General features: G+C 39.1%; 1 long non-coding RNA gene across 13 annotated transcripts in view; it reads left to right on the top strand.

Moving 5' to 3' along the window:
* Positions 1–26,692, top strand: part of LOC147346300 (uncharacterized) — a 452,766-nt gene that overhangs the window by 111,886 nt on the left and 314,188 nt on the right. For 3 of the 13 annotated variants that reach the window (XR_015153523.1, XR_015153511.1, XR_015153524.1), the window contains one exon: positions 26,277–26,382. The exons of the other annotated variants lie outside the window; for them this stretch is intronic. This is a non-coding gene — a long non-coding RNA (uncharacterized LOC147346300). The remainder of the gene's footprint in view (positions 1–26,276; positions 26,383–26,692) is intronic. 13 annotated transcript variants of the gene reach the window in all.

Here is a 26,692-nt window from a genome sequence, read left to right as displayed (position 1 = left end):
AGGAATGAGTTAATAAGTGGTATTTAAGGCGTAGTATAACATGCTGGGTTCTAGGGTACAGAGAACAAGGAGCCAAGGCCATTGACTCCTGAAGGCTAGTAGAGCACAGAAGAGGAGCCCCTAATGCAGATGGGATCAGGTTGACTTCCCGGAGGAGAAGACTCCCCAGCTGAGTCTTCAGTGCTGAGTCTGGGTGAGTTAGGAGCAGTTAGATGGGTGGGAAGGACATCTCAGGTGGAGGGAACAATGGAGACTTATACCCTAAATGATTTTCCAAAGGTCATACTGTTAGTGACACGCTAAGACCTGAATCCAATCTAGCTTTCTAAGTTCACCATTTCTCTCTCTCTCTTCCCAGTTTTCTCTGCAAATGTAGAAATAATTTCATTCACATCAAAATTGTCTCTGCAGATCTTATACGGCTGTCCACTAGAGGTGTTATTCTTTAATGTTATTCTGAAAATTTTAGCAAGTGCAATAAGATGAGGTGGAAAGACAACCCATGCAGAGGAGTCTCATTAAGCAAGTATTTAAGTGATGTAGATTCAGCTCTACCTGCTCAGCAAAAAGTTCAGTTCAGTTGCTCAGTCGTGTCCAACTCTTTGCGACCCCATGAACTGCAGCACACCAGGCCTCCCTGTCTATCACCAACTCCCAGAGTCCACCCAAACCCATGTCCATCGAGTCAATGATGCCATCCAACCATCTCATCCTCTGTCGTCCCCTCTTCCTCTTGCCCTCAATCTTTCCCAGCATCAGGGTCTTTTCCAGCAAAAAGGGAGAGAATAAAAAGTGGAATATTGCTATCTATTTCATCCACACTGAGAGTTGAAGTTGAGGGGCAGAGTCTGCTCAATTTCACTCACTATAATCCTATTAAAGCATGAATATCTTCCTTGACAGCTGTGATCCTAGAGTTTAAAGGCACATGCTTTTTCAGTAGTAGAACCACAGCTTATGTAGGCTATGGTCAGATTTTTCTTCAGGGTCAAAACAGTTGTTACTTCCAGATGAAACAGTTCTCTTGCAGTAGTGGTGTGAAATTCATCTGGGGGGAAAAATGTTTGAGAATAGTTAAGAAAATATTGACAAAGAATAATAAGGTGGCATCGCTCAAACAGAAGAGTCACATCAATAAATGAAATGGAAAAAAGATGCAAATATACACAAATATTTGCATATGAAGAAATGTCACTTCAAATCAGTGAGGAGCAGATAGATTTTCCAACAAATGTTATGGTATAACTAGCTAAATGTGTGAAAATAATGAATTTTGATTGCTGAAGAAAAGATCGGTAGGCATGACTACATCAAAACTTTTCCACTGTCAAATATGTTGGACTGTGAATTAAAATGGACTAGGAAAAATGTTTGCAGCACGTGTGAGAACCATAGGGTATATGGGATGTTTATCAGCTGGCTTGTGTGGCTGCTCCTGTTCCCTTCTCTGAAAATGAAATAAGCAGGCAGAGGCAGCAGTCTTCTGCCCTTCATCTCTCTCCAACTCCAAGCTCCCTAGCCATGTCTAATTTGGCAATAAGTGTGTGTCCTGCTCAGAGCATGACAATCCAGGAATTAGGTTCTCAGACTCTCACATTTGAATGTGGAGACACAGATACATAGCTGGTTATGATACACTCAAGGGAACATTCATGCTTCAATTCCTTGGAGACTAGGGCTCAGAATTGGTGCTATACAACCTCAAGTCTTATCAAGAGGACTAATCTATGAAAAGAAGACAAGAAGAGATGTGAAGAGAGAAGTAGAAGAGGCTAGTGGTCCCAGAGAAAGAGAGAGAGAGAGAAATCTAACTGCCTGAGAGCTTTCCAGTTCTTGAGAGATCTTGTTTTATTAGGTTGGCCAAAAATCTCATTTGGATTTTCCCACAATTTCTTTTGGAAAAACCCAAACTCACTCTTTGGCTAACCCAATACTTTCTGGTTGTGGGTTCTATGAGGTTATCCTTTTCTCTAGCTACAAGTTCACTACTTCCTAAAATATATTGAAGAGATTTCTGTTTCAATAATTGCATAATTCCTATGAAATAGGGCAAATATATAAGCTATTACTTTATATCAATACTATTTTAATAGTGAAATGGGCAAAAGTTACAGATTGGAATTTTTCCAAATAAGAAATACAAATGGCAATATGGAAAAACTTTGACTTCATTAGGATCAAAACATAGAAATATTAAAACAATGTATTTTTAGCCTATGGAGTTAAGCAAGACTTTTTTTTAAAGGCTTCAGTGTTGAAGAAGAACAGGAAAAATAGATATGCAAGAGTATAAATTGGCTGAACTTTTCTGGAAGTAAGGTTTGCATTTTCTTTAATAGAGCCAGTCTATTTCTAAACATTGAGATTAAGCATTAATTAAGTTTCAGTGATGTAAAACTTTTATGGAATCTTCATGATGAAAATATGTATATATGTTTCTGACTTTCTCTTTAATAGTGATTATATATGAGTGACAATATTATTAGCGATTGTTCTAAGGTAGAAAAAAATTAAAAATATAAGAAAGTAAAATGTGAAAATAAAAAATATCCATGATTCTACTAATCAGAGGTTTCTACTCCTGTTGTGTAAAGTCAGGCATACGCTATGTTGCGTGCTTAGTCACGGACGACTCTTTGGGATCCCATGGACTGTAGCCCTCCAGGCTTCTCTGTCCATGGAGTTTGGGTTGCCATTTCCTGCTCCAGGAGATCTTCCCAACCCAGGGATGGAATCCACATCTCTTGCATCTCCTGCATTGGCAGGAGGATTCTTTACTACTGCTCCATAGTTCAGGTTATTAGGCTGGCCATCTGATAGATGAAGGCAAAGACCTTTTCTTCAGGTCCTTATCCTGATCTTGGCCACCCAGCAGTGTGTGACACGTTCTTGACTGCTGTGCCCCATCCCTCTCCTGGATTCCTACTAAATTTCAGGGTCTTCCTTCTCATTCTCACTGACAGCAAACTCCTCTTCTACTATTTAAAAAATACTTGTTTTAAATATTCTATTCTTTGGCAAAGGAATGCTGCAGTTCCTCCCAAGACAGCCTCACTGATGTGTCTGGCAAGCAATGTTGGCTATCAGCTGGGGTGGCCCAGTTCTCCACTTGGCCTGTCATTCTCCAGTAGGTTGGACCAGACTTCGCAGCAAAGTATGGTGTGAAGTATTGCAAAAGGTTGAAAGTAGAAGTCGCAAAGCCTCCAACACTTATGCTCTGGAACTCACATTACATCATTGCCTGCACATTCTGCTGGTCAAAGCAAGTCATAAGACCAGCCAAGATTCCCAGGATTGGAGGTACAGATGAATAATAGAGACTCAATTTTTAAAAATTTATCAGTACATATCCTTGAGTCATACTGTATTTTGTAAACTTGCTTTTGTGTTAAACAGTAGCGCATGGACGAATTCCCAGGACCATCAGTCATTTTCTGAAAAGTCATTTTTAATAGCGGCATCAGGCTATACTTTGGGATGAATCATACTTCATCAAAGCTCATACCCTACTTTTGACATGTAGGTTTTTATCAGTTTTTTACTGTTATAAAAAATACTGCCATGAACATCTTGTACACAAATCTTTGCTCACATCCTTAATTCTTTTCTTACGATAAATTACTGAAAGTAAAATTGCCTTGTCAAAGATTGCATTATAAAATATTCATAATGCATTCATGATCATTACAAAGGAAGGAAAGAATTTAGGTGGGCAAAAAGGGAAAATAAAAATTGTTGGGATTATTGGTAATTTATTCATATTTTCTTTCTTTTCTAAAATAAACACATGCTACTTATGCACTTTCAGTAAAAGAATATAAAAACGTACAAAAGAATATAAGGTAGAAAGTAATTCTTCCCCCCATGCCTATTCCCCAGACTCCTGATTCATGTTACAAGTTTTTTGTGTACCATCTAAGATATTCTGAGCACACATACTTTTATATTCAGTCCTTCCTTCCCTTATTTTATATTCCTCCCTCCTTTCTTCCCTCCCTTCCTTCTTCACAAATAGAAGCATTTAATATACATTTTTACCCTTTCATTTACTATATCTTGGGAGATTTTTGTATCAATATATAGAAGAAGCTTCCTTTTAAAACAAATCATCCAAACTTGATTTATCTTATCATCCTACATAATCCTATACATCTCATTTTGTTTCTTTTTAAATTGTTCTTGAGAATATTTAATACGTTCTCATGGTTAAACAAGAGAACAAAAGAACATTGCTAGTGATTAATCTTGTGCCTACTTCTGTTCTCTCCCAACTTTTGAAGGTCAGCACTCAGATTGCTTTCTTGTATAGTCTGCCGATATTTTTTATGTAAATTCAAGCAACCACTAAAAGATCATATACCATGTAAATCAGAATCCCAGCAGGAAACAGAATTTCATTAAGATAGTTCAGCTGAAGAGATTTAACAAGGCAAGTTTTTACAGAGGTTGATAGTGTGAAGGGAGAAAAATGGAGGTTGATGCCCTTGGAGACTAGTGGGAAACCTTTGTTCTTAGACCTGATGGAACAACAGGATTAGATCAGGGTTACTGGAGCCAAGGGAGAGCTGGGCCCATAGAGGCTTGTCTTCCAGGCAGGAGTCAACAGTCGTGATGAGATGCAGCCGTGTCAGAAGTTTAGGAGGGAGGCAGAGAGAAGTGACAAGGAAATACACTGGTCTCTCTCCTCTCACCCACCTGTCTGTGACTCCTCCTGATGAAACCCACCCAAAGTGAGACAGCAAAGAGGCCCTATCGAAGCAATTCTCAAGGGTCAGGCTCTCAAGGCCCAGAACAAGATAGAGAATAAGGTAGAGAAGCATGGAGTGTGAGTTAAAAGAAGAAATCCTGTTAATAATTTTTAATATTGATTGCACATTAAAATGATTTTTGGATACATTAAGTTAAATGCTGGGCTTCCCTGGTAGCTCAGATGGTAAAGAATCTGCTTGCAGTGCAGGACATGTGGGTGTGATCCCTGAATCGGGAAGATGCCCTGGAAGAGGGCATGGCAAACTACTCCAGTATTCTTCCCTGGAGAATCCCATGGACAGAGAAGCCTGGTGGGCTGCAAGTCCATGGGATTGCAGAGTCAGACATGACTGAACGACTAAGTTCAGTTCAGTTCAGTTCACTTGCTCAGTCTTGTCCGACTCTTTGTGACCCTATGAATCACAGCACACCAGGCCTCCCTGTCCATCACCAACTCCCAGAGTTCACTCAAACTCATGTCCATCGAGTTGGTGATGCCATCCAGCCATCTCATCCTCTGTCGTCCCCTTCTCCTCCTGCCTCCAATCCCTCCCAGCATCAGAGTCTTTTCCAATGAGTCAGCTCTTCGCAACAGGTAGTCAAAGTATTGGAGCTTCAGCTTCAGCATCAGTCCTTCCAGTGAACACCCAGGACTGATCTCCTTTAGGATGGACTGGTTGGTCCTCCTTGCAGTCCAAGGGACTCTCGGGACTCTTCTCCAACACCACAGTTCAAAAGCATCAATTCTTCAGCGCTCAGCCTTCTTCACAGTCCAACTCTCACATCCATACATGACCACTGGAAAAACCATAGCCTTGACTAGACGGACCTTTGTTGGCAAAGTGATGTCTCTGGTTTTGAATATGCTATCTAGGTTGGTCATAACTTTCCTTCCAAGGAGTAAGCGTCTTTTAATTTCATGGCTGCAATCACCATCTGCAGTGATTTTGGAGCCCCCCAAAATAAAGTCTGACACTGTTTTCACTGTTTCCCCATCTATTTCCCATGAAGTGATGGGACCAGATGCTATGATCTCAGTTTTCTGAATGTTGAGCTTTAAGCCAACTTTTTCACAACTTTTTTTAGTCTCCTCTTTCACTTTTATCAAGAGGCTTTTAGTTTCTCTTCACTTTCTGCCATAAGGGTGGTGTCATCTGCATATCAGAGGTTATTGATATTTCTCCCGGCAATCTTGATTCCAGCTTGTTAAATACTATTTAATTAGCTTCACATATATCTTTTTTTGTTTATCTTGCTTACTTTATTTTTTCATTGGTGTATAATTGCCTTACAGTGTTGTGTTAATTTTGGCTGTACAGCAGAGTGAATCAGCTATATGTGTACAGATATTCCCTCCCTCTTGAACCTCCTTCCCACCTCGCTGCACTGTGAGTTTTAAATCTGGTTAAGAATAGAGGGTAAAGAGCCAGATGCATTCTATATGTACTGTTCTGAACTTGGCTTCTCTCCATTTCTTATATCTTACAGATCTTTCCATATCAGGGTGGAGGGAAATGTCTCATTTTCTTTAACAGATGCAGAGTATTCCATTTTTGTGAATTTGCCGGGATTTATTTAGGCTGCCCTCATCCTGAACACTTAGGATTTTGCCCATCTCCTGGATGCTTCGATGGAAAACCTTGTTCACACATCATTTTGCACATATGCAGCCATCTCTGAAGGATACATTGTCAGGATATGATTGTGGAGTCTGTCATTGTGGGAGGTACCGCCACATTCTTCCCTGTAGTGATTGAACCACTATGAATTGCCAATAACAAAGTAGTGAGTGGCCTCACAGAGTGTTCTTGAGCTTTGGTATATTTGCCAAAATGATAGGTGAACCACATAATCTCAAGATAATTTATTTTTTTTGCATTTCTCTATTTCTGAATGAAATTCAGCATCTTTTTGTAGGTTTAAGTATTATATTTCTCTTCCTATGAGCTATCTGTTCATATGATTTGCCTGTTTTCCTATCAGGCTATCATTTTCTTTTTGATTTGAAAAGTCCTTTATACATCAGTGACATTAGTCTTGGGTGGTATTAGTTAATGATATTTTATCCTAGGTGTGTTTTTTTGTTTTTTGTTTTGGCTGATTTTAAAAAAAATGTAGATTTATTTATTTTATTTTTAGCATCATGCTTAAATCATTCTTTTTTTTTTTTTAAATGGGCTTCCCTGGTGGCTCAGACAGTAAAGAATCTTCCTGCCATGCAGGATACACGGGTTTGATCCCTTGGAGAAGGGAATGGTAACCTACTGCAGTGTAACTGCCTACAGAATTCCGTGGAGAGAGGAGCCTGGGGGGCTACTGCACGGGGTCGCAGAGTTGGACACGACCGCACAACTGACGCTTTCACTATCCATTTATTATAGCTCCTAGTTTTTGAATCATGGTTAAAAGGCCTCCTCCACTCCAGTGTTATAAATAAAATTGCACCAGCTTTTTGCCATGTCTTTATGATTTTATTGACTACATTTAAATCTTTGATCTATTACAGTGTATCCTTCCTCCTCAGCCCTGCTAATTCTTCTCCCAGAGGAACTTGATTGCCCCAGCACCCTCTATTAAATTACCTATGTTAATGCTACTGATTTGAGGTCTCATCTTAATCCTTACTAATTCTTCTAGGTTTTTGTTTCTCTTTATGGACTTTCTAATCCATGCACTGATTTGTCTGGTCACATACCAGAACCGCACTGTTTTAATTATGGGACCTCACCCCATGTTTTAGTACATTAAGGGGCAAGTCTCATGTCACTGTTTTTTCAGAATTTCCTTGGCTACCCTTCTTTGTTTATTTTTCTATAAGAATTTCATAATCGATCAGCTTATGTAACTCCAGAAGAAAAAATTGTGGTCCGTGTATATAGGAATGTTGTTAACTTCACTAATTAACTTAGAGGAAATGGACATTTTGATCTGTTGCAGATTGAGAACACTAAATTAGATTTCTCATTTACGAGGTATCGTTTCTTATTGTAGCTCCTGTACTTTCTTTTAGCAAGTTGCTTGTATATTATTTTTTGTATATATATCCAGAATTGTGTGAATGTCATTGTGGGTTATACCCATTATCTTTATAGAACACCCATCTTTGTGCTTTTCTTTTTTAACCTGAATTTTATTTTAATTAATATAATGACTCCTGATGATTTCTATTTACATTTGCTTGAGACACTGTTTTCCCCATCCTTTCTTTCTCATTTCTGAATGACTTTATTTTGGGTGTGCCACTTGTATATATGACAGAATGGAGTTTTCAATTGTGACCTAATTTGGAAAGCTATTTTCTTAAAAGATGAGTTGTGCTTATTGCTTTTATTGATATGGCATGTATATATTCAATGTGAATTATATGTGCTTATTATTTTTATATAATATATAGGTCTTACTCTGTATAGTCTGTTTCATTTGCTTTTGAAACATAATTTTTCTGATGTTTAAGATGATTTTTTCTTTGTTCTAAATATAAATGCATATTTGTTTATAAATATACCTTAACATCATGGCTTTAATTCCCTCTTTCTTTTAACAAAGTCAGTAAGTTCACTGTTACAAGCAATGATTTCACTGGCTTACATAATTTTTCTTTAGCCATACTCTCTCCTATATTACCCAGTTTTTGTCAATAGATGGTCTGAGTTGAGCATTTATCTTTGCGTTTTGAAATACACATAGTCTTTCATACTTGATTTCTTACCTTTGACTGATTTACTCTGACTGCCATTAGGGGGAGAAAAGGCAAGCAGTAAGCTTATTTTACCTTTCCTCGTTTAAAAGTCATATCATTCCTACATTGTCAGGTTATTTACGGCCTCCTTTCCCGCCCTTGCTTTTGTGTTAGTTTTGTGCTTAAGTGTATTCCGTTTAGCTGCCAGGCCTTTCGCCAGAGTCTCGCCTGCCAGTTTGGTCAGCAGGGGCTTTCCCTCTGGTGGTTGGTTTTCTCAAGAAGAGTCTAAGTAAACAGTAGCCCCTGATTTATTACATGTTCAAAACTGTCAGCAGCCTTTATGCTTCATGAACTAGAAGTGGGAAATCAAATCTGTGTCTTATACTTTGAGAGATATAAAATCTTTGGCTGGATATAAATTCCTTTATTCGCACTTTCTTGTCTCAAGTATCTCGTAGGTTTTCTTCCTTTGATTTGTGGTATTGAATTTGCTGGGTAGAAGCCTGTTACCAGCTTAATTTTCTTTTCTTTTTTTTTTTATTTGCAACTTGAACATTTTGCCTGACTGCCCAAAGAAGTTTTCTTTACAGTTGAAGTCCTTTATTATGATAGTATCTTTACTAGCGCATATTTTTTGTATTGACTGATATGAGTCAATTTCCTCTGATACTTGGTATGCACTTTCAGTTGATAGATGAAGGCCTTCTTTTGTTCCAGGAAAACTTTATTGTACTTAAAAATGTGTGTTTTGTTGCATGCAGTTGGTTTTTGTCTTTCAGGAACTTCAAATATGTTTATGTTAGAACTCTGTTTCTTGCCTACTCTATTGTTTTCTCTTTAATCATTTTATTTGACAATTTTTTCTGTTTCATTTGTTAATTTTCTAATTACCATCTTGTATGAGTGTTAAGGGACCTCTCAACATGCTTTCTCTCTTGTTCACTGTGCACTTTTGTCTTTACATCTATAATGATTTTTCCTTTTATTTTTTCCTGGTCTGTTTATTCCTATTTCATTTCCTCCTGTTATCTAGATGTCACCTCCTATTGTGATCTTTCTTGTAGCTATAATTGCTTCATTAAATTTTTAATAAATTTATGGCAGACTGTTTTGTTAAACGTTTGTTCTATTTCATGACAGTTTTTTTTTGCTGGCGAATTCTTATCATTGGTAGGAAAAGGAAAGTTGGATGCTCATTTACACCTAGTCTTCTTTCCATATGGATTTTATGTGTAGATGGTGTTTGGTATCCATATCCAAATGAGCTGAAATTTCCTGGAAAGGTATACAGGAGCTTCCTACGGTGATAATAGAGGGAGGGTGCTGGGAGCCACCACTGGAGATCCCACCCATGACAAAGGTCATGTGGAAGAGACCTGACAGGCAAAGGCGGATCAGGCCTCAAGGGACCCCCTAAATCTGCTCGAGCATCCACCCCAAAACCAAAATCTGTCTGTCTTATTATTTTGTGCCTTTCACCAACTCTTCTGACATTAGCACACATGATTGTTCACAACTCCCCAACCTTGAAAGACACAGGAAGCGAAAACATTCTAAAAGTCCTAATGAGCATAGAGTCCTTTAAGGGGTGAAAAATTATTAGAAGAGATAGTACTGGTAAAGGGCTTCATTACTGGGTCAATGCTTGCTGCCAAGTGCCCATAGCCCTTATCCACTGTGCCCCTGGGAGTGCATTGGTTAACATAGCTGGAATGTAAGAAAAACAAGCAGCAGCCTTGGAATTCACCACATCAGACCTTTGAGCTAGTTGGTTCTTTCTTTGTTGTGACTCACTGCACCTTTGCTCCGTGAGAATGTAACTCTGTTTAGTACTTTCTGAGGCTGGGAGAAATAAAGAAAAAACACTTGAAGGGAAAATAAGTTTTCTGGCTGATCAGCCTTTATCATAAAAGGGTCATAAAATTTCCACAGGCCTCCAAGGCCAGAAGATAATGTACACAACATTGTTTATGAGAAAGGTATGCAGAAAAAATCCTGGTTTTGATAAAGACAAAACAGATACAATGTTTGGACTGACTCTGTATGAGTTTGCATCTTTCATTTCCCTCTATGTATAAGTCAAGGTATAAAAGTTCCTTTTGAAAATAAAGTTATGGGCCTCGCTCACCGAAGATTGGTCTCCCCGTGTCATTCTTTTTTTTCCTTTTCCCTCCTTTTCTCTCTCTGTTCTTCTTTCAGGATGACTCCTTGGAACATGGGAGCTTTATTGGCTTTCTGTGTTCATCAAGGAAGATCAAGCCCTGCTGTCCGCTTTGCTATCCTTATTGCCTAAGCCGTCATCCTGAGAGTACCCCTGGATCCTGCTGGGGCTGGACCCCGGCAGGAGGGGAAAGAGAGGGTACCCTTTTGAGTTTTTAAGTGATAGGCTCTTTCTGCTGTTGTGACCATGACAGGCTGTTTCTTTTACATGTGGTGCCTTTGTGGGGTGTGTCTTCTTGGTCTCTCCAGACCTAACTTTATTGAGGAGGACTTTCATCATCAGTTCATTTCATTGGTGTCCTTTATTGGCTCCTGTTACCTGGGGACATCGATATGGCATTCGGGGGTTATTCTCTCAACTTTTAAAGGTATGTTTGTGCTGGTGCTGAGATCTCCCATCCTTTTTCTTCTGCTGCCTATATTTGCTAGTGATTTCGTGGCTGACCATAGCTAGCTACTCTGCGTTCCCTGTGTTCTGTGGCTGTGCCCACAGAGTCTTTCTTCATCACGCCATCTCGGCTGCCTTTGGCAGCACTTGGTTTAATTTGGAGTCTGGGATTTTCTCTGCCTACTTGCTCCATTGAAAATGGTGTTTATTTCTGTTTCCCTTCATCCCTCTGAATGGTTGTTGGGAGCCAAGTGGGATAATTGAGAACCAGATAGTCCCCACTGATGGATTTAATTCTTTAAAAACCATCCCAGCAAATCTGGCACTTGAGAAGCCTATGAAAAATAATGCAGAAACACAAAACAGATGAATAGAAAGAACGTTACAACATTAGTAACAGTGTAAATGTATATAATCATGGTGTCAGTTCCAGAAACATAATTAAGCAGTTATATATGCAAAATCTTAGAATTCTGCTTTGAATGGATAGGAGGAATAAATAGAGGCTGGTTTCCCTTGATCCCAGAGACTTCTTGCTGATTTCATGAGGAAAGTTAGTTTGTGGATTTACAAAACAGACATTCTGTAAGAGAGAGCTGTGGTTTACAGGTTACCTTCCATGTCAAAAAGAAGTAGCCCCCAAAATATGCCATGTTGAAGTCAGATTTATGCTGAACAGTGCAGGGTGGCTGTCAAACCACTCCAGATCTCTGCCTGCCTTCACAGAGAAATTCAGCAAGACTAGTAGTGACAGTGGTCATTCTAGAAGTTCATTTGTCTCTTTTCAGCAAGACAAGTCAGAGGCGCGTGAGTTACTCTTATCCTTTCCATTTACAGTTAATAAACAGGTCATCAAACAAGAACGATCGTAAATGATAGCGGTGTATCCCATTCAAATCCTTGAGCCCATGCAACGTCCTGAAGTTCATGGATTTAGAAATCCAGATGATTACGTCACTGTTGTGCTAGAAGGTTGTGTGGCTCTGTAGCAGAGGAGGCTTTTCTCCTGAAGCTTATGAAACTGAATTTTTAGGGCCTTTCAAAGATTTGGGACCCTTCCATGGCCCAAAGGAGGGACACAGTAATGTGAATACTTCTATAAAGTTTTCAAAAGTAAGATATTTTGATTTCAGTGTATTAAGACCAGATTTCTTTGCAGTCCAACTTCTCTTTTAGTATATTTACCATTATATCAGATGGCTTTGGGTGACCATGGGTATTTTGAGATCAGTCTGGGAGGAGCTTGTGCTGGTAATACAGGCAGTTTGGATTTACTGGGATATATTTATGTAGTTTGCCAAGCATTCCTTGCATCCACTTAAATAATTTCTGTCCCAGTGAAAGAATGGCTTCTAGTAATACTCCTGCCAACTGTCTCCCACAATGCCAGTTCAACCAGTGTCATGGCAAGAAGTGATGGACCAGAGGTCATATTATGTTATGAATAGAAATATATGCATAGTGAAAGACAAGGCACATCATCAGATGTGTAAAATATTATTGTAAGTGGAGGATCAGGTTCCTTATCAACACCTTGGCCACTTAGAGTTCTCTTTGCCAGAAATATTTGATAAAGGGTGTATGTCATTATTGGAGAAGGCAATGGCAACCCACTCTAGTACTCTTGCCTGGAAAATCCCATGGATGGAGGAGCCTGGTGGCCTGCAGTCCATGGGGTCGCTGAGAGTCGGGCATGACTGAACAACTTCACTTGCACTTTTCACTTTCATGCATTGGAGAAGGAAATGGCAACCCATGCTAGTATTCTTGCCTGGAGAATCCAAGGGATGGGGGAGCCTGTTGGGCTGCCATCTATGGGGTCTTATGTACCTCTGGGCCTCAGGAATCCTTCATACTGAAGGGCTTTTCTTGAAATTTGCCAAGTCTTTTTTTGTAATGCACAGACTAGGCTTCAATTCAGGCAGGAAGATCCGAGTCCAGACCTGGTTGTGTATGGGTCCCAGGCTCCAGATCACCAGCTTTGGTGATTTGTGACTTTCCGTCTGGTGGTTTGACTAGGACTCACAGTGCCATCGGGATTGGTTTCCCTGAGCCTGGCCCTGGATCCACGGGGCCTTTGGTCTCCATTTTTCCTCTCTAGGGTTTACTCATATTCTCTATGATTTGATGGGATCTTTCCAGGACTTTGGATGAGTCCCAGATCCAGGAGGACCGTTTGGCAAGATGATTGTTCCTTCTGGCCAGAGCAGAATTTCTTTCATAGAATCACATGAGATTGGACTACCAAAATGGTCTGATTCTGGGTAATTCCTCACTCGCCCTTGTATTTGAGCCTTGTGGGTGTTTGTGTAGGTGCATGCACATGCAATGTGGCTCCTGAGTTCATAGCATCTGAGGATAGTGGGAAGGGCAGCAACCATCCTTTATCCTGTAGGATTCTTAGCCCTGGCATTCAGGGCAATGACCTACCCCCTCTGCCAGTTCTGTGCCAAAGTCAGGCTCAAGAGGACTGTCTTCTCCAAGGGCTTTCCAGACCACTGCTCCCCTGAAACAGCAGGTCTTTTGGATAAATGTCCTCTCAGAGTTGCCTCTTGAGTGATGTGGTGACATTGAGTTTTCCCGGCTCAGTTAAACTATGCTGGATAAGGAATAAACATTCCTTCATGAAGGGTAACCACTCTCTCCTTCCATGCATGGGTCTAGTAACAGTATTGGGAAGATCAGAGCTCTAGTAACCTTGAAAGAGTTTACATTCTAAGAATGCAGTGCATATGGTATAAAGAGCTCAAAAGACGACCTGGTGGAAAATGGGTTGTTTGATGTTCACCTTAGACAATTTTGAATTGTAAGCTCCATATAACCAGACAAAGAATTATACACACATTGCCTCCATATTTTGGATAAGATGTGAATTTGCACAGTCATCAGTTAGTATATTAATGACCTGAGAGAGAGTTGTATGAGGCCAGTGTTCACAGATAATGTGGCACCATGGGTAATGATGCAACCCGCATTGCACAAAAGTTGCTATGGGGTGGCCCAGGCAAGATCAATAATTGTTTCCATACAAATGGTTCCCAAGAGCCATAGACTTTTGAGGGATAGCAATACTTTTACCACTTTATTGAAGTGAGAGAGAGAAATTAGCCAAGAATGACATACCTGACAAAGCCAAAAAGGAATAGTTCCTGGATCTGAAGAAGAGATTGCATCTGGACACCATAGCGCATCCTTTCGTGCACTCTTGGCGCTAACATCTTCCCTCCCCACTATTCCATATCTTCATCAGTGTTTCACTTTATATAAAAAGTGCTGGGGGAGGAGCCAAGATGGCGGAGGAGTAGGACGGGGAGAACACTTTCTCCCCCACAAATTCATCAAAAGAGCATTTAAACGTCGAGTAAATTCCACAAAACAACTTCTGAATGCCGGCAGAGGACATCAGGCACCCAGAAAAGCAACCCAACTCTTCGAAAGGAGGTAGGAAAAAATATTAAAAACAAAAAAAAAGAGACAAAAGAGGGAGGGACGGAGTTCCGTCCCGGGAAGGGAATCTTAAAAAGAGAGAAGTTTCCAAACACCAGGAAACCTTCTCACTGCCGAATCTGTGCCGAGCTTTGGAAGCACAGAGGGCAACATAACAGGGAGAAAAAATAAATAAACAATTAAAACTCGCAGATTGCGAGCCCTACGATAACTCCCCCAGCGGAGAAGCAGCGCAGACGCCTGCATCCGCCATTAGCAAGCCGGGGCTGGGCAGGGAGGCGCGGCGTGGGCTGCATCACTGAGAGTAAGAATCTGGCCTGAATACCCTGAGCGCTATCTGAGTGAAATAATTTGGGCTAGCAAACCAGACTGTGGGATATCTACCACGCGAAAAGCCAGCCCTAACCTAAGACCGCCAGGCCCGCGCACGGAACAAAGGACTGAACAGAGATAGCCGGCTGCAGATCTTCCCCCTCCGGTGACAGGCAGCCAGAGCCGGAAGGGGGCAATCGCAGCCCCAGAGAGACATTATCTATAAAACTGTAAGCAGGCTTCTTTGCTAACTAAAACTTCTTGGGGGTCTGGAAGGTCAACATCTGCCTGAGAAGGTGCGCCGGTTTTAACACCCAGAAAACCGAGTGGCGGGGAGGCGATAAGTCGCAGCATTGGCGCTCGCCAAACACCTCATCACCTGAGCTGCTCGGACCTGGGAAGAGCACAAAACGCAGGCCCAACTGAGTCTGCGCCTCTGAGGACTACCCGAGTGCCTGAACCTGAGCGGCTTGGACCTGGGAGGTGCATGCAGCCCAGGGCCAGCCTCGGATTGTTCCCGGCGGAACAACCTAGAGTCCGAGCAGTGTGGTCAGGGAGGCTACACGCGCCTGAGCAGGGGCAGACCCAGGGTGGCTGAGGCACTGCGAGCCCACGCCAGTGTTATTTGTTTGCAGCATCCCTCCCTCCCTCCCTCCCTCCCCACAGCGCGACTGAACAAGTAAGCCTAAAAAAAAAAAAAAAAAGAAAAAAAAAGTGTCCTCTACCGTGCCCTTTGTGTCAGGGCGGAAACCAGATACTGAAGAGACTAGCAAACAGAAGAAGATATAACAGGGAAACGCCTTGGAAGCTACAGGCAATAGATCAAAACCCTGTGGTTACTACGGACTACATAGGAAGGGGCCTATAGATCTTGAGAAATATAAATCTGACCAAGGAACTAGCCAAAAATGAACTGAACCCACAACACCCACAAAAAAAAAAAAAAAAAGTCCTAGATATATTTTTATTATTTTTACGATCATTCTTTCCTTTTTTTTTTAATTAAAAAAAATTTTTTTTAAGTTCTCTATTGTTCCTTTAAATTTCACTTTTATAACCTATTACTTTGCAAAAAAAAAAAAAAAAGACCCTATTTTTTTCTTCTTCAGCAAACTTCATATATATATATTTTATAATTTTTTGACCTTGTTTTTTGTTTGTTTTTGTTTTTGTTTTTTTCTTCTTTTCTTTAACATTGTATTTTTGAAATTCCAAACTCTACTCTAGATTTTTAATTTTCACTTTTTGGTATATTTTATCAATTTTGTACCTATAGTTTTTTTTTTTATATAATTTCTGACTTTTTTTTTTTTCTTTCCTTCTCTGTTTCTTTCTCTTCTTCTTTTATATAACATTGTATATCTGAAATTCCAAACTTTACTCTAGATTTTTAATTTATGCTTTTTGGTATTTGATATCAATTTTGTACCCGTATTTTCTTTATAATTTTTGTGACATTGTTCGTATTTGTTTGTTTGTTTTCTCTCTTTATTTTTCTTCTTCTTCTTCTTCTTCTTCTTTTTTTTTTTTAACATTGTATTTTTGAAATTCCAAACTCTACTCTAGATTTTTAATTTTTGCTTTCTGGTATTAGTTATCAATTTTGTACCTGTACTTTCTTTATAATTTTCGCGACCTTGTTTGTTTTTGTTTGTTCGTTTTTTCTCTCTTTCTTTTCCTTCTTCTTTTCTTTAACATTGTATTTTTGAAATTCCAAACTCTACTCTAGATTTTTAATTTTTGCTTTCTGGTATTAGTTATCAATTTTGTACCTGTATTTTCTTTATAATTTTCGCGACCTTGTTTGTTTTTGTTTGTTCGTTTTTTCTCTCTTTCTTTTCCTTCTTCTTTTCTTTAACATCGTATTTTTGAAATTCCAAACTCTACTCTAGATTTTTAATTTTTGCTTTCTGGTATTAGTTATCAATTTTGTACCTGTACTTTCTTTATAATTTTCGCGACCTTGTTTGTTTTTGTTTGTTCGTTTTTTCTCTTTCTTTTCCTTCTTCTCTTCTTTAACATCATATTTTTGAAATTCCAAAATCTACTCTAGATTTTTAATTTTTGCTTTTATGTATTTGTTACCAATTTTGTACCTTTAAGGACCCAATCTTCAGGACCCATTTTTCACTAGGGAGTGAGATTACTGGCTTGACTGCTCTCTCTCCCTTTGGACTCTCCTTTTTCTCCACCAGGTCGCCTGTGTCTCCTCCCTAACCCCTCTCTACTCTACCCAACTCTGTGAAATTCTGTGTGTTCCAGACGGTGGAGAACACTTAGGGAACTGATTACTGGCTGGATCTGTCTCCCTCCTTTTCATTCCCCCCTTTTATCCTTCTGGCCACCTCTGTTACCTTCCTCCTTCTTCTCTTCTCTGTATAACCCCGTGAACATCTCTGAGTGGTCCAGTTGTGGAGTGCACATAAGGAAGTGACTACTGGCTAGCCCACTCTCTCCACTATTGATTCACCTCATCTCATTTGGGTCACCTCTAACTCCCTCCTCCCTCTTCTCTTCTCCATGCAACCCTGTGAACCTCTCTGAGTGACCCTCACTGTAGAGAAACTTTTCATCTTTAATGTAGATGTTTTATCAATGGTGCTGTATAGAAGGAGAAGTTTTGAAACTACTGTAAAAATAAGACCGATAACCGGAAGCAGGAGACTTAAGTCCAAACCCTGACTCCAGGGAACTCCTGACTCCAAGGAACATTAATTGACGGGAGCTCATCAAATGCATCCATACCGACACTGAAACCAAGCACCACACAAGGGCCAATAAATTCCAGGGCAAGACATACCAAACAAATTCTCTAGCAACAAAGGAACACAGCCCTGAGCTTCAAGATACAGGCTGCCCAAAGTCACCCCAAAACTATAGACATCTCATAACTCATTACTGGACATTTCATTGCACTCCAGAGAGAAGAAATACAGCTCCACCCACCAGAACACCGACACAAGCTTCCCTAACCAGGAAACCTTGACAAGCCACCTGTACAAACCCACACACAGTGAGGAAACGCCACAATAAAGAGAACTCCACAAACTGCCAGAATACAGAAAGGACACCCCAAACTCAGCAATTTAAACAAGATGAAGAGACAGAGGAATACTCAGCAGATAAAGGAACAGGATAAATGCCCACCAAACCAAACAAAAGAGGAAGAGATAGGGAATCTACCTGATAAAGAATTCCAAATAATGATAGTGAAATTGATCCAAAATCTTGAAACTAAAATGGAATCACAGATAAATAGCCTGGAGACAAGGATTGAGAAGATGCAAGAAAGGTTTAACAAGGACCTAGAAGAAATAAAAAAGAGTCAATATATAATGAATAATGCAATAAGTGAAATTAAAAACACTCTGGAGGCAACAAATAGTAGAATAACAGAGGCAGAAGACAGGATTAGTGAATTAGAAGATAGAATGGTAGAAATAAATGAATCAGAGAGGATAAAAGAAAAACGAATCAAAAGAAATGAGGACAATCTCAGAGACCTCCAGGACAATATTAAATGCTACAACATTCGAATCATAGGGGTTCCAGAAGAAGAAGACAAAAAGAAAGACCATGAGAAAATACTTGAGGAGATAATAGTGGAAAACTTCCCTAAAATGGGGAAGGAAATAATCACCCAAGTCCAAGAAACCCAGAGAGTCCCAAACAGGATAAACCCAAGGAGAAACACCTCAAGACACATATTAATCAAATTAACAAAGATCAAACACAAAGAACAAATATTAAAAGCAGCAAGGGAAAAACAACAAATAACACACAAGGGAATTCCCATACGGATAACAGCTGATCTTTCAATAGAAACTCTTCAAGCCAGGAGGGAATGGCAAGACATACTTAAAATGATGAAAGAAAATAACCTACAGCCCAGATTATTGTACCCAGCAAGGATCTCATTCAAGTATGAAGGAGAAATCAAAAGCTTTTCAGACAAGCAAAAGCTGAGAGAATTCTGCACCACCAAACCAGCTCTCCAACAAATACTAAAGGATATTCTCTAGACAGGAAACACAAAAATGGTGTATAAACTCGAACCCAAAACAATAAAGTAAATGGCAACGGGATCATACTTATCAGTAATTACCTTAAACGTAAATGGGTTGAATGCCCCAACCAAAAGACAAAGACTGGCTGAATGGATACAAAAACAAGACCCCTACATATGTTGTCTACAAGAGACCCACCTCAAAACAGGGGACACATACAGACTGAAAGTGAAGGGCTGGAAAAAGATTTTCCATGCAAATAGGGACCAAAAGAAAGCAGGAGTAGCAATACTTATATCAGATAAAATAGACTTTAAAACAAAGGCTGTGAAAAGAGACAAAGAAGGTCACTACATAATGATCAAAGGATCAATCCAAGAAGAAGATATAACAATTATAAATATATATGCACCCAACACGGGAGCACCACAGTACGTAAGACAAATGCTAACAAGTATGAAAGGAGAAATTAATAATAACACAATAATAGTGGGAGACTTTAATACCCCACTTACACCTATGGATAGATCAACTAAACAGAAAATTAACAAGGAAACACAAACTTTAAACGATACAATAGACCAGTTAGACCTAATTGATATCTATAGAACATTTCATCCTAAAACAATGAATTTCACCTTTTTCTCAAGCGCACATGGAACCTTCTCCAGGATAGATCACATCCTGGGCCATAAAGCTAGCCTTGGTAAATTCAAAAAAATAGAAATCATTCCAAGCATTTTTTCTGACCACAATGCAGTAAGATTAGATCTCAATTACAGGAGAAAAACTATTAAAAATTCCAACATATGGAGGCTGAACAACACACTGCTGAATAACCAACAAATCACAGAAGAAATCAAAAAAGAAATCAAAATTTGCATAGAAACGAATGAAAATGAAAACACAACAACCCAAAACCTGTGGGACACGGTAAAAGCAGTCCTAAGGGGAAAGTTCATAGCAATACAGGCACACCTCAAGAAACAAGAAAAAAGTCAAATAAATAACCTAACTCTACACCTAAAGCAACTAGAAAAGGAAGAAATGAAGAACCCCAGGGTTAGTAGAAGGAAAGAAATCTTAAAAATTAGGGCAGAAATAAATGCAAAAGAAACAAAAGAGACCATAGCAAAAATCAACAAAACCAAAAGCTGGTTCTTTGAAAGGATAAATAAAATTGACAAACCATTAGCCAGACTCATCAAGAAACAAAGGGAGAAAAATCAAATCAACAAAATTAGAAACGAAAATGGAGAGATCACAACAGACAACACAGAAATACAAAGGATCATAAGAGACTACTATCAACAATTATATGCCAATAAAATGGACAACGTGGAAGAAATGGACAAATTCTTAGAAAAGTACAACTTTCCAAAATTGGACCAGGAAGAAATAGAAAATCTTAACAGACCCATCACAAGCATGGAAATTGAAACTGTAATCAAAAATCTTCCAGCAAACAAAAGCCCCGGTCCAGACAGCTTCACAGCTGAATTCTACCAAAAATTTAGAGAAGAGCTCACACCTATCCTGCTCAAACTCTTCCAGAAAATTGCAGAGGAAGGTAGACTTCCAAACTCATTCTATGAGGCCACCATCACCCTAATACCAAAACCTGACAAAGATGCCACAAAAAAAGAAAACTACAGGCCAATATCACTGATGAACATAGATGCAAAAATCCTTAACAAAATTCTAGCAATCAGAATCCAGCAACACATTAAAAAGATCATACACCATGATCAAGTGGGCTTTATCCCAGGGATGCAAGGATTCTTCAATATCCGCAAATCAATCAATGTAATACACCACATTAACAAATTGAAAAATAAAAACCATATGATTATCTCAATAGATGCAGAGAAAGCCTTTGACAAAATTCAACATCCATTTATGATAAAAACTCTCCAGAAAGCAGGAATAGAAGGAACATACCTCAACATAATAAAAGCTATATATGACAAACCCACAGCAAACATTATCCTCAATGGTGAAAAATTGAAAGCATTTCCTCTAAAGTCAGGAACAAGACAAGGGTGCCCACTTTCACCATTACTATTCAACATAGTTTTGGAAGTTTTGGCCACAGCAATCAGAGCAGAAAAAGAAATAAAAGGAATCCAAATTGGAAAAGAAGAAGTAAAACTCTCACTATTTGCAGATGACATGATCCTCTACATAGAAAACCCTAAAGATTCCACCAGAAAATTACTAGAAATAATCAATGACTATAGTAAAGTTGCAGGATATAAAATCAACACACAGAAATCCCTTGCATTCCTATACACTAATAATGAGAAAACAGAGAAATTAAGGAAACAATTCCATTCACCATTGCAACGGAAAGAATAAAATACTTAGGAATATATCTACCTAAAGAAACTAAAGACCTATATATAGAAAACTATAAAACACTGGTGAAAGAAATCAAAGAGGACACTAATAGATGGAGAAATATACCATGTTCATGGATTGGAAGAATCAATATAGTGAAAATGAGTATACTACCCAAAGCAATTTATAGATTCAATGCAATCCCTATCAAGCTACCAACAGTATTCTTCACAGAGCTAGAACAAATAATTTCACAATTTGTATGGAAATACAAAAAACCTCGAATAGCCAAAGCGATCTTGAGAAAGAAGAATGGAACTGGAGGAATCAACCTACCTGACTTCAGGCTCTACTACAAAGCCACAGTTATCAAGACAGTATGGTACTGGCACAAAGACAGAAATATTGATCAATGGAATAAAATAGAAAGCCCAGAGATAAATCCACGCACATATGGACACCTTATCTTTGACAAAGGAGGCAAGAATATACAATGGATTAAAGACAATCTCTTTAACAAGTGGTGCTGGGAAATCTGGTCAACCACTTGTAAAAGAATGAAACTGGACCACTTTCTAACACCATACACAAAAATAAACTCAAAATGGATTAAAGATCTAAACGTAAGACCAGAAACTATAAAACTCCTAGAGGAGAACATAGGCAAAACACTCTCTGACATACATCACAGCAGGATCCTCTATGACCCACCTCCCAGAATATTGGAAATAAAAGCAAAAATAAACAAATGGGACCTAATTAACCTTAAAAGCTTCTGCACATCAAAGGAAACTATTAGCAAGGTGAAAAGACAGCCTTCAGAATGGGAGAAAATAATAGCAAATGAAGCAACCGACAAACAACTAATCTCAAAAATATACAAGCAACTCCTACAGCTCAACTCCAGAAAAATAAATGACCCAATCAAAAAATGGGCCAAAGAACTAAATAGACATTTCTCCAAAGAAGACATACAGATGGCTAACAAACACATGAAAAGATGCTCAACATCACTCATTATCAGAGAAATGCAAATCAAAACCACTATGAGGTACCATTTCACACCAGTCAGAATGGCTGCGATCCAAAAGTCTACAAATAATAAATGCTGGAGAGGGTGTGGAGAAAAGGGAACCCTCTTACACTGTTGGTGGGAATGCAACCTAGTACAGCCACTATGGAGAACAGTGTGGAGATTCCTCAAAAAACTGGAAATAGAACTGCCTTATGATCCAGCAATCCCACTGCTGGGCATACACACTGAGGAAACCAGAAGGGAAAGAGACACGTGTACCCCAATGTTCATCGCAGCACTGTTTATAATAGCCAGGACATGGAAGCAACCTAGATGTCCATCAGCAGATGAATGGATAAGAAAGCTGTGGTACATATACACAATGGAGTATTACTCAGCCATTAAAAAGAATACATTTGAATCAGTTCTAATGAGGTGGATGAAACTGGAGCCTATTATACAGAGTGAAGTAAGCCAGAAGGAAAAACATAAATACAGTATACTAATGCATATATATGGAATTTAGAAAGATGGTAACAATAACTCTGTATATGAGACAGCAAAATAGACACTGATTTATAGAACAGTCTTATGGACTCTGTGGGAGAGGGAGAGGGTGGGAAGATTTGGGAGAATGGCATTGAAACATGTAAAATACCATGTAGGAAACGAGTTGCCAGTCCAGGTTCGATGTACGATGCTGGATGCTTGGGGCTGGTGCACTGGACGGCCCAGAGGGTTGGTATGGGGAGGGAGGAGGGAGGAGGGTTCGGGATGGGGAACACATGTATACCTGTGGCGGATTCATTTTGATATTTGGCAAAACTAATACAATTATGTAAAGATTAAAAATTAAATAAAATTAGAAAAAAAAAAAGTGCTCACACGTTTTCAACACACTATTCAATCAAATTGTTTAGATAGGAACCCCACAAAAATAGTTGTCTGTGGCCTCGGGCACCCTAGGGAAGCCCTGGTGGAGGAATTTGCAAGGTTTATAAGACTTGGTCTCTGCTTAGAGATAGCTTTGAATCAGGGCACATATATGTAATAAATATTTTGCAGTTTATTTATACACATATTTATAGATATATTTATTTTAATATGTATAAATATATATTTAATAATATATAATTATATATATTTATCATAATATATAAATTTATAAATATATATTTAATTATATTGTTATATATAAATTTATATATTATATATAGAATATAATATATAATATATTTTATATAATAAACATTAATATTATAATATATAAACATTAATATTTATAGAATAAATGTTAATATATTATATATATTATATAATATATAAAAATTTATATATAACAATATAATTATAAATATATAATATTTATAAATTTATATGGAGCAGGCAATGACACCCCACTCCAGTACTCTCGCCTGGAAAATCCCATGGATGGAGGAGCCTGGTAGGCTGCAGTCCATGGGGTCGCTAAGAGTCAGACACGACTGAGCGACTTCACTTTCACTTTTCACTTTCATGCATTGGAGAAGGAAATGGCAACCCACTCCAGTGTTCTTGCCTGGAGAATCCCAGGGATGGGGGAGCCTGGTGGGCTGCCGTCTATGGGGTTGCACAGAGTTGGACACGACTGAAGTGACTTAGCATAATATATATTATTATTAATATATGTATATATCAATATATTGTATTATATAATATATAAATATTATATATTTATATATGGTTTATATATAATAATATGTTACAATATTATAATATATAAATTTATAAATATTTAATAATATATAAATATATATTTAGTTATATATGTATTTATTTTATTTATAATAAATAAATAAACTTTTGCAGTTCATCTCTCCCAGGAAGCCTTCTTTTCTTAAATGAAACTGTAGCCTGTTTGATCATTCTCTTCTTAATTTCATTCTGTCATACAGAATTCGAAGCTTGTGAAGTGTGATGAATCATGATCCTGTTCTCCAGTTGTGTATACCTGCACTTTTACAATTTGTGAATTAACACTGTTCATATGCCGTAGTACTTGCTTGTTTATAAATTATTTCATACATGTGTACTTGCTCTCTCTGAATAAGTGATCCAGTCCTTCAGATCAGATAGAAAGTTTTAAGTCTCTGTTTCTCAGTGTGAAGCAGATACTTAATAAATACTATCGGAAGTTTATATTGTCAGAATGAAAATGTACATAATTGATGTAAGTGATAATGCCCACTGTTAGATTGAGTAATTGTAATGAAACACAGTCTTACTTCAAATGCAGCTTGTTTAGTTTGAAAGTGCTATTATAAAATGGTGTAAATTGAGAGAGAGCATCATTAAATGTTGATCTTAGTGTAAAGGAAGATGATGAGCCTCTCTGCATTGAAAGATAGTAATTTCGTCCTCTGCTTCTGCTGACTTTTGAAAGTCTTGATGCAAGGGAGAAAGAGCCCCAGCTCAGGGACGCCATCATCACTTATCATGCAGCTGGTTTCTATTCTGGTGCAATCAGTCTAGTTAATGTCAAGTACCAGTGACAAGAGTGTTCGTGACTCAGTCACCTGGAGGCATTTGAAGGCCTGGTGCACTGACTTGGATTAGAAAATAAACAGAAATAAAAGTCCTTTCGCCTGAACTTTCCTGTAAATTGAATGGCTTCCCTGGAGCTGTGACTCAGAGGCACAGTCGGTGAGACCCTTTTCATTTGAAGATAACATCACGGCCCCAGCCATGGAGGGTGGGGAGGAGTGATCCATGCCCTGCTGGAGATGAGTGCTCTGTTTTCACCCAACAGGGCTAGTTATTTGTTCATTGTCTGCCTTCACTCTCTCCTCTGCCCTTGCCCCTGACTCACTGACTTTCCCACATGATCAGTGGTGTGCCTGTCCTCTTTGATGTCCTCGTTGACCATTGACATTCCCCTTGCACCTATCACAGAGGTGTCTGGCTAATACAGGACCTCACTACACATTTTATGATGGTCTACTGACGTGGCTGGGGCTTCCCTGGTGGTTCAGTGGTAAATAATCCACCTGCAGTGCAGGAGCCGCAGGAGATGTGGGTTCGATCCCTGGGTCAGGAAGATCCCCTAGAGGAGGGCATGACAACCCACTCCAGTATTCTTGCCTGGACAGTCCCATAGACAGAGAAGCCTGGTGGGCTACAGTACACAGGGTTGCAAAGAGTGAGACACGACTGAAGCTACTTCACACACTTGCACGCACTGACGTGGCTAAGTTCTTTAAGGTGCTTATTTGAAAGCTATTATTATCAGACTTCATGGCATGAAAAAGCCTCTAATGATACAGCATTCCCTGGGATGAAAAGCTGTGTATCACTTTGATGTCCATGAATTACTGCACGTGAGAAAGATTCATTGAAATCTGTTTTCTGTCTTCAGGTGCCTAACATAAGACCGTGCAAAGGAACACAGCTTATCTTTCTTTTCCTCTGTGGTCAGTTCTTGTCTTACAGTTCCCCGAGTGCTCCTCCTGGTCCTTCTCTCTCTGCTATCTTCTCTCTCCTGTCTGGTTATGAAGTTCTTTCAGTCGGGTCCTGACACCTTTCCAGTCATGCCTTGCTAGGTTTGGGTATCATTACTTAGGTAGCATCTGCCTACAATGTGGGAGACCCGGTCTTGATCCCTGGGTGGGGAAGATCCCCTGGAGAAGGAAAAGGCAACCCACTCCAGTACGCTTGCCTGGAAAATCACGTGGACGGAGAAGCCTGGTAGGCTGTAGTCTGTGGGGTCACAAAGAGTCAGACAGACTGAGCAATTTCACTTTCACTTTCACTTAGGTATGCAAACCATCACCTAGTGTAAGAGGAGGAAAATCAGAGGGGCAAATGTAGGTGCTTCAGGATTTATTTTCACACTGCCTCTGTCCTCATCACTAAAGTTCTCTATCTCTATATATTTGTGCCTTTGGCAGGAGTACTAAAATCTCATTTTGGCATCGGTAACCTCATTCTAGATCTCATAAATGCTCACTGATTGAATGAAGGGAGACATGCGTTGAGCAGGGTGTATTATTTCCTTTGATACCTGCTGGCTTCACATTTCCTCGGCTCTCTATCAAGAACTTTTAGTAACACATCCATTGTTGTGTGAAATGGCATTTGCAGAGACTTCTCCACTTGAAAGACCTGATACATTTTGACCAATTACTGATGCCTTTCTTCACTGGACTCTGCTGGAGAAGCTGCTGGGCAGAGAGCATCCTGTAATTAGGTAAATTTGAGTGGATTTGTCTGAAAGCAGCCTAGTAAATGACGCTCTGCTTGTTGTGGTCAACTCTCCCTTCAATAAGGGGAGGCGTGGATTTTGTCTTTCCTCATCCTGTTAATTAGAAGCAGTAGGGATATGCTTAATTTGACCTTTAAGTAGGCAGAGAGGTCACGTTTGACTTTTTTTTTTTTTTTTAACACAACTATTTGGCAAACTCTGTCTTGCTTTTAGCTGGCAGGGATTCCTGATTTCCTAACAGCTTCAGTCTTTAAACAGTGGAGAGGTTTTAGGGTGTCAGAGCTGTGAAGTACCA

Source organism: Bos grunniens, chromosome 24 (assembly GCF_055505025.1).
Source record: "Bos grunniens cultivar Pamir isolate PY7600 chromosome 24, Bosgru_T2T1.0, whole genome shotgun sequence".
Lineage (NCBI taxonomy): Eukaryota > Metazoa > Chordata > Mammalia > Artiodactyla > Bovidae > Bos > Bos grunniens.
This window is presented reverse-complemented; position numbering and strand designations above follow the sequence as displayed.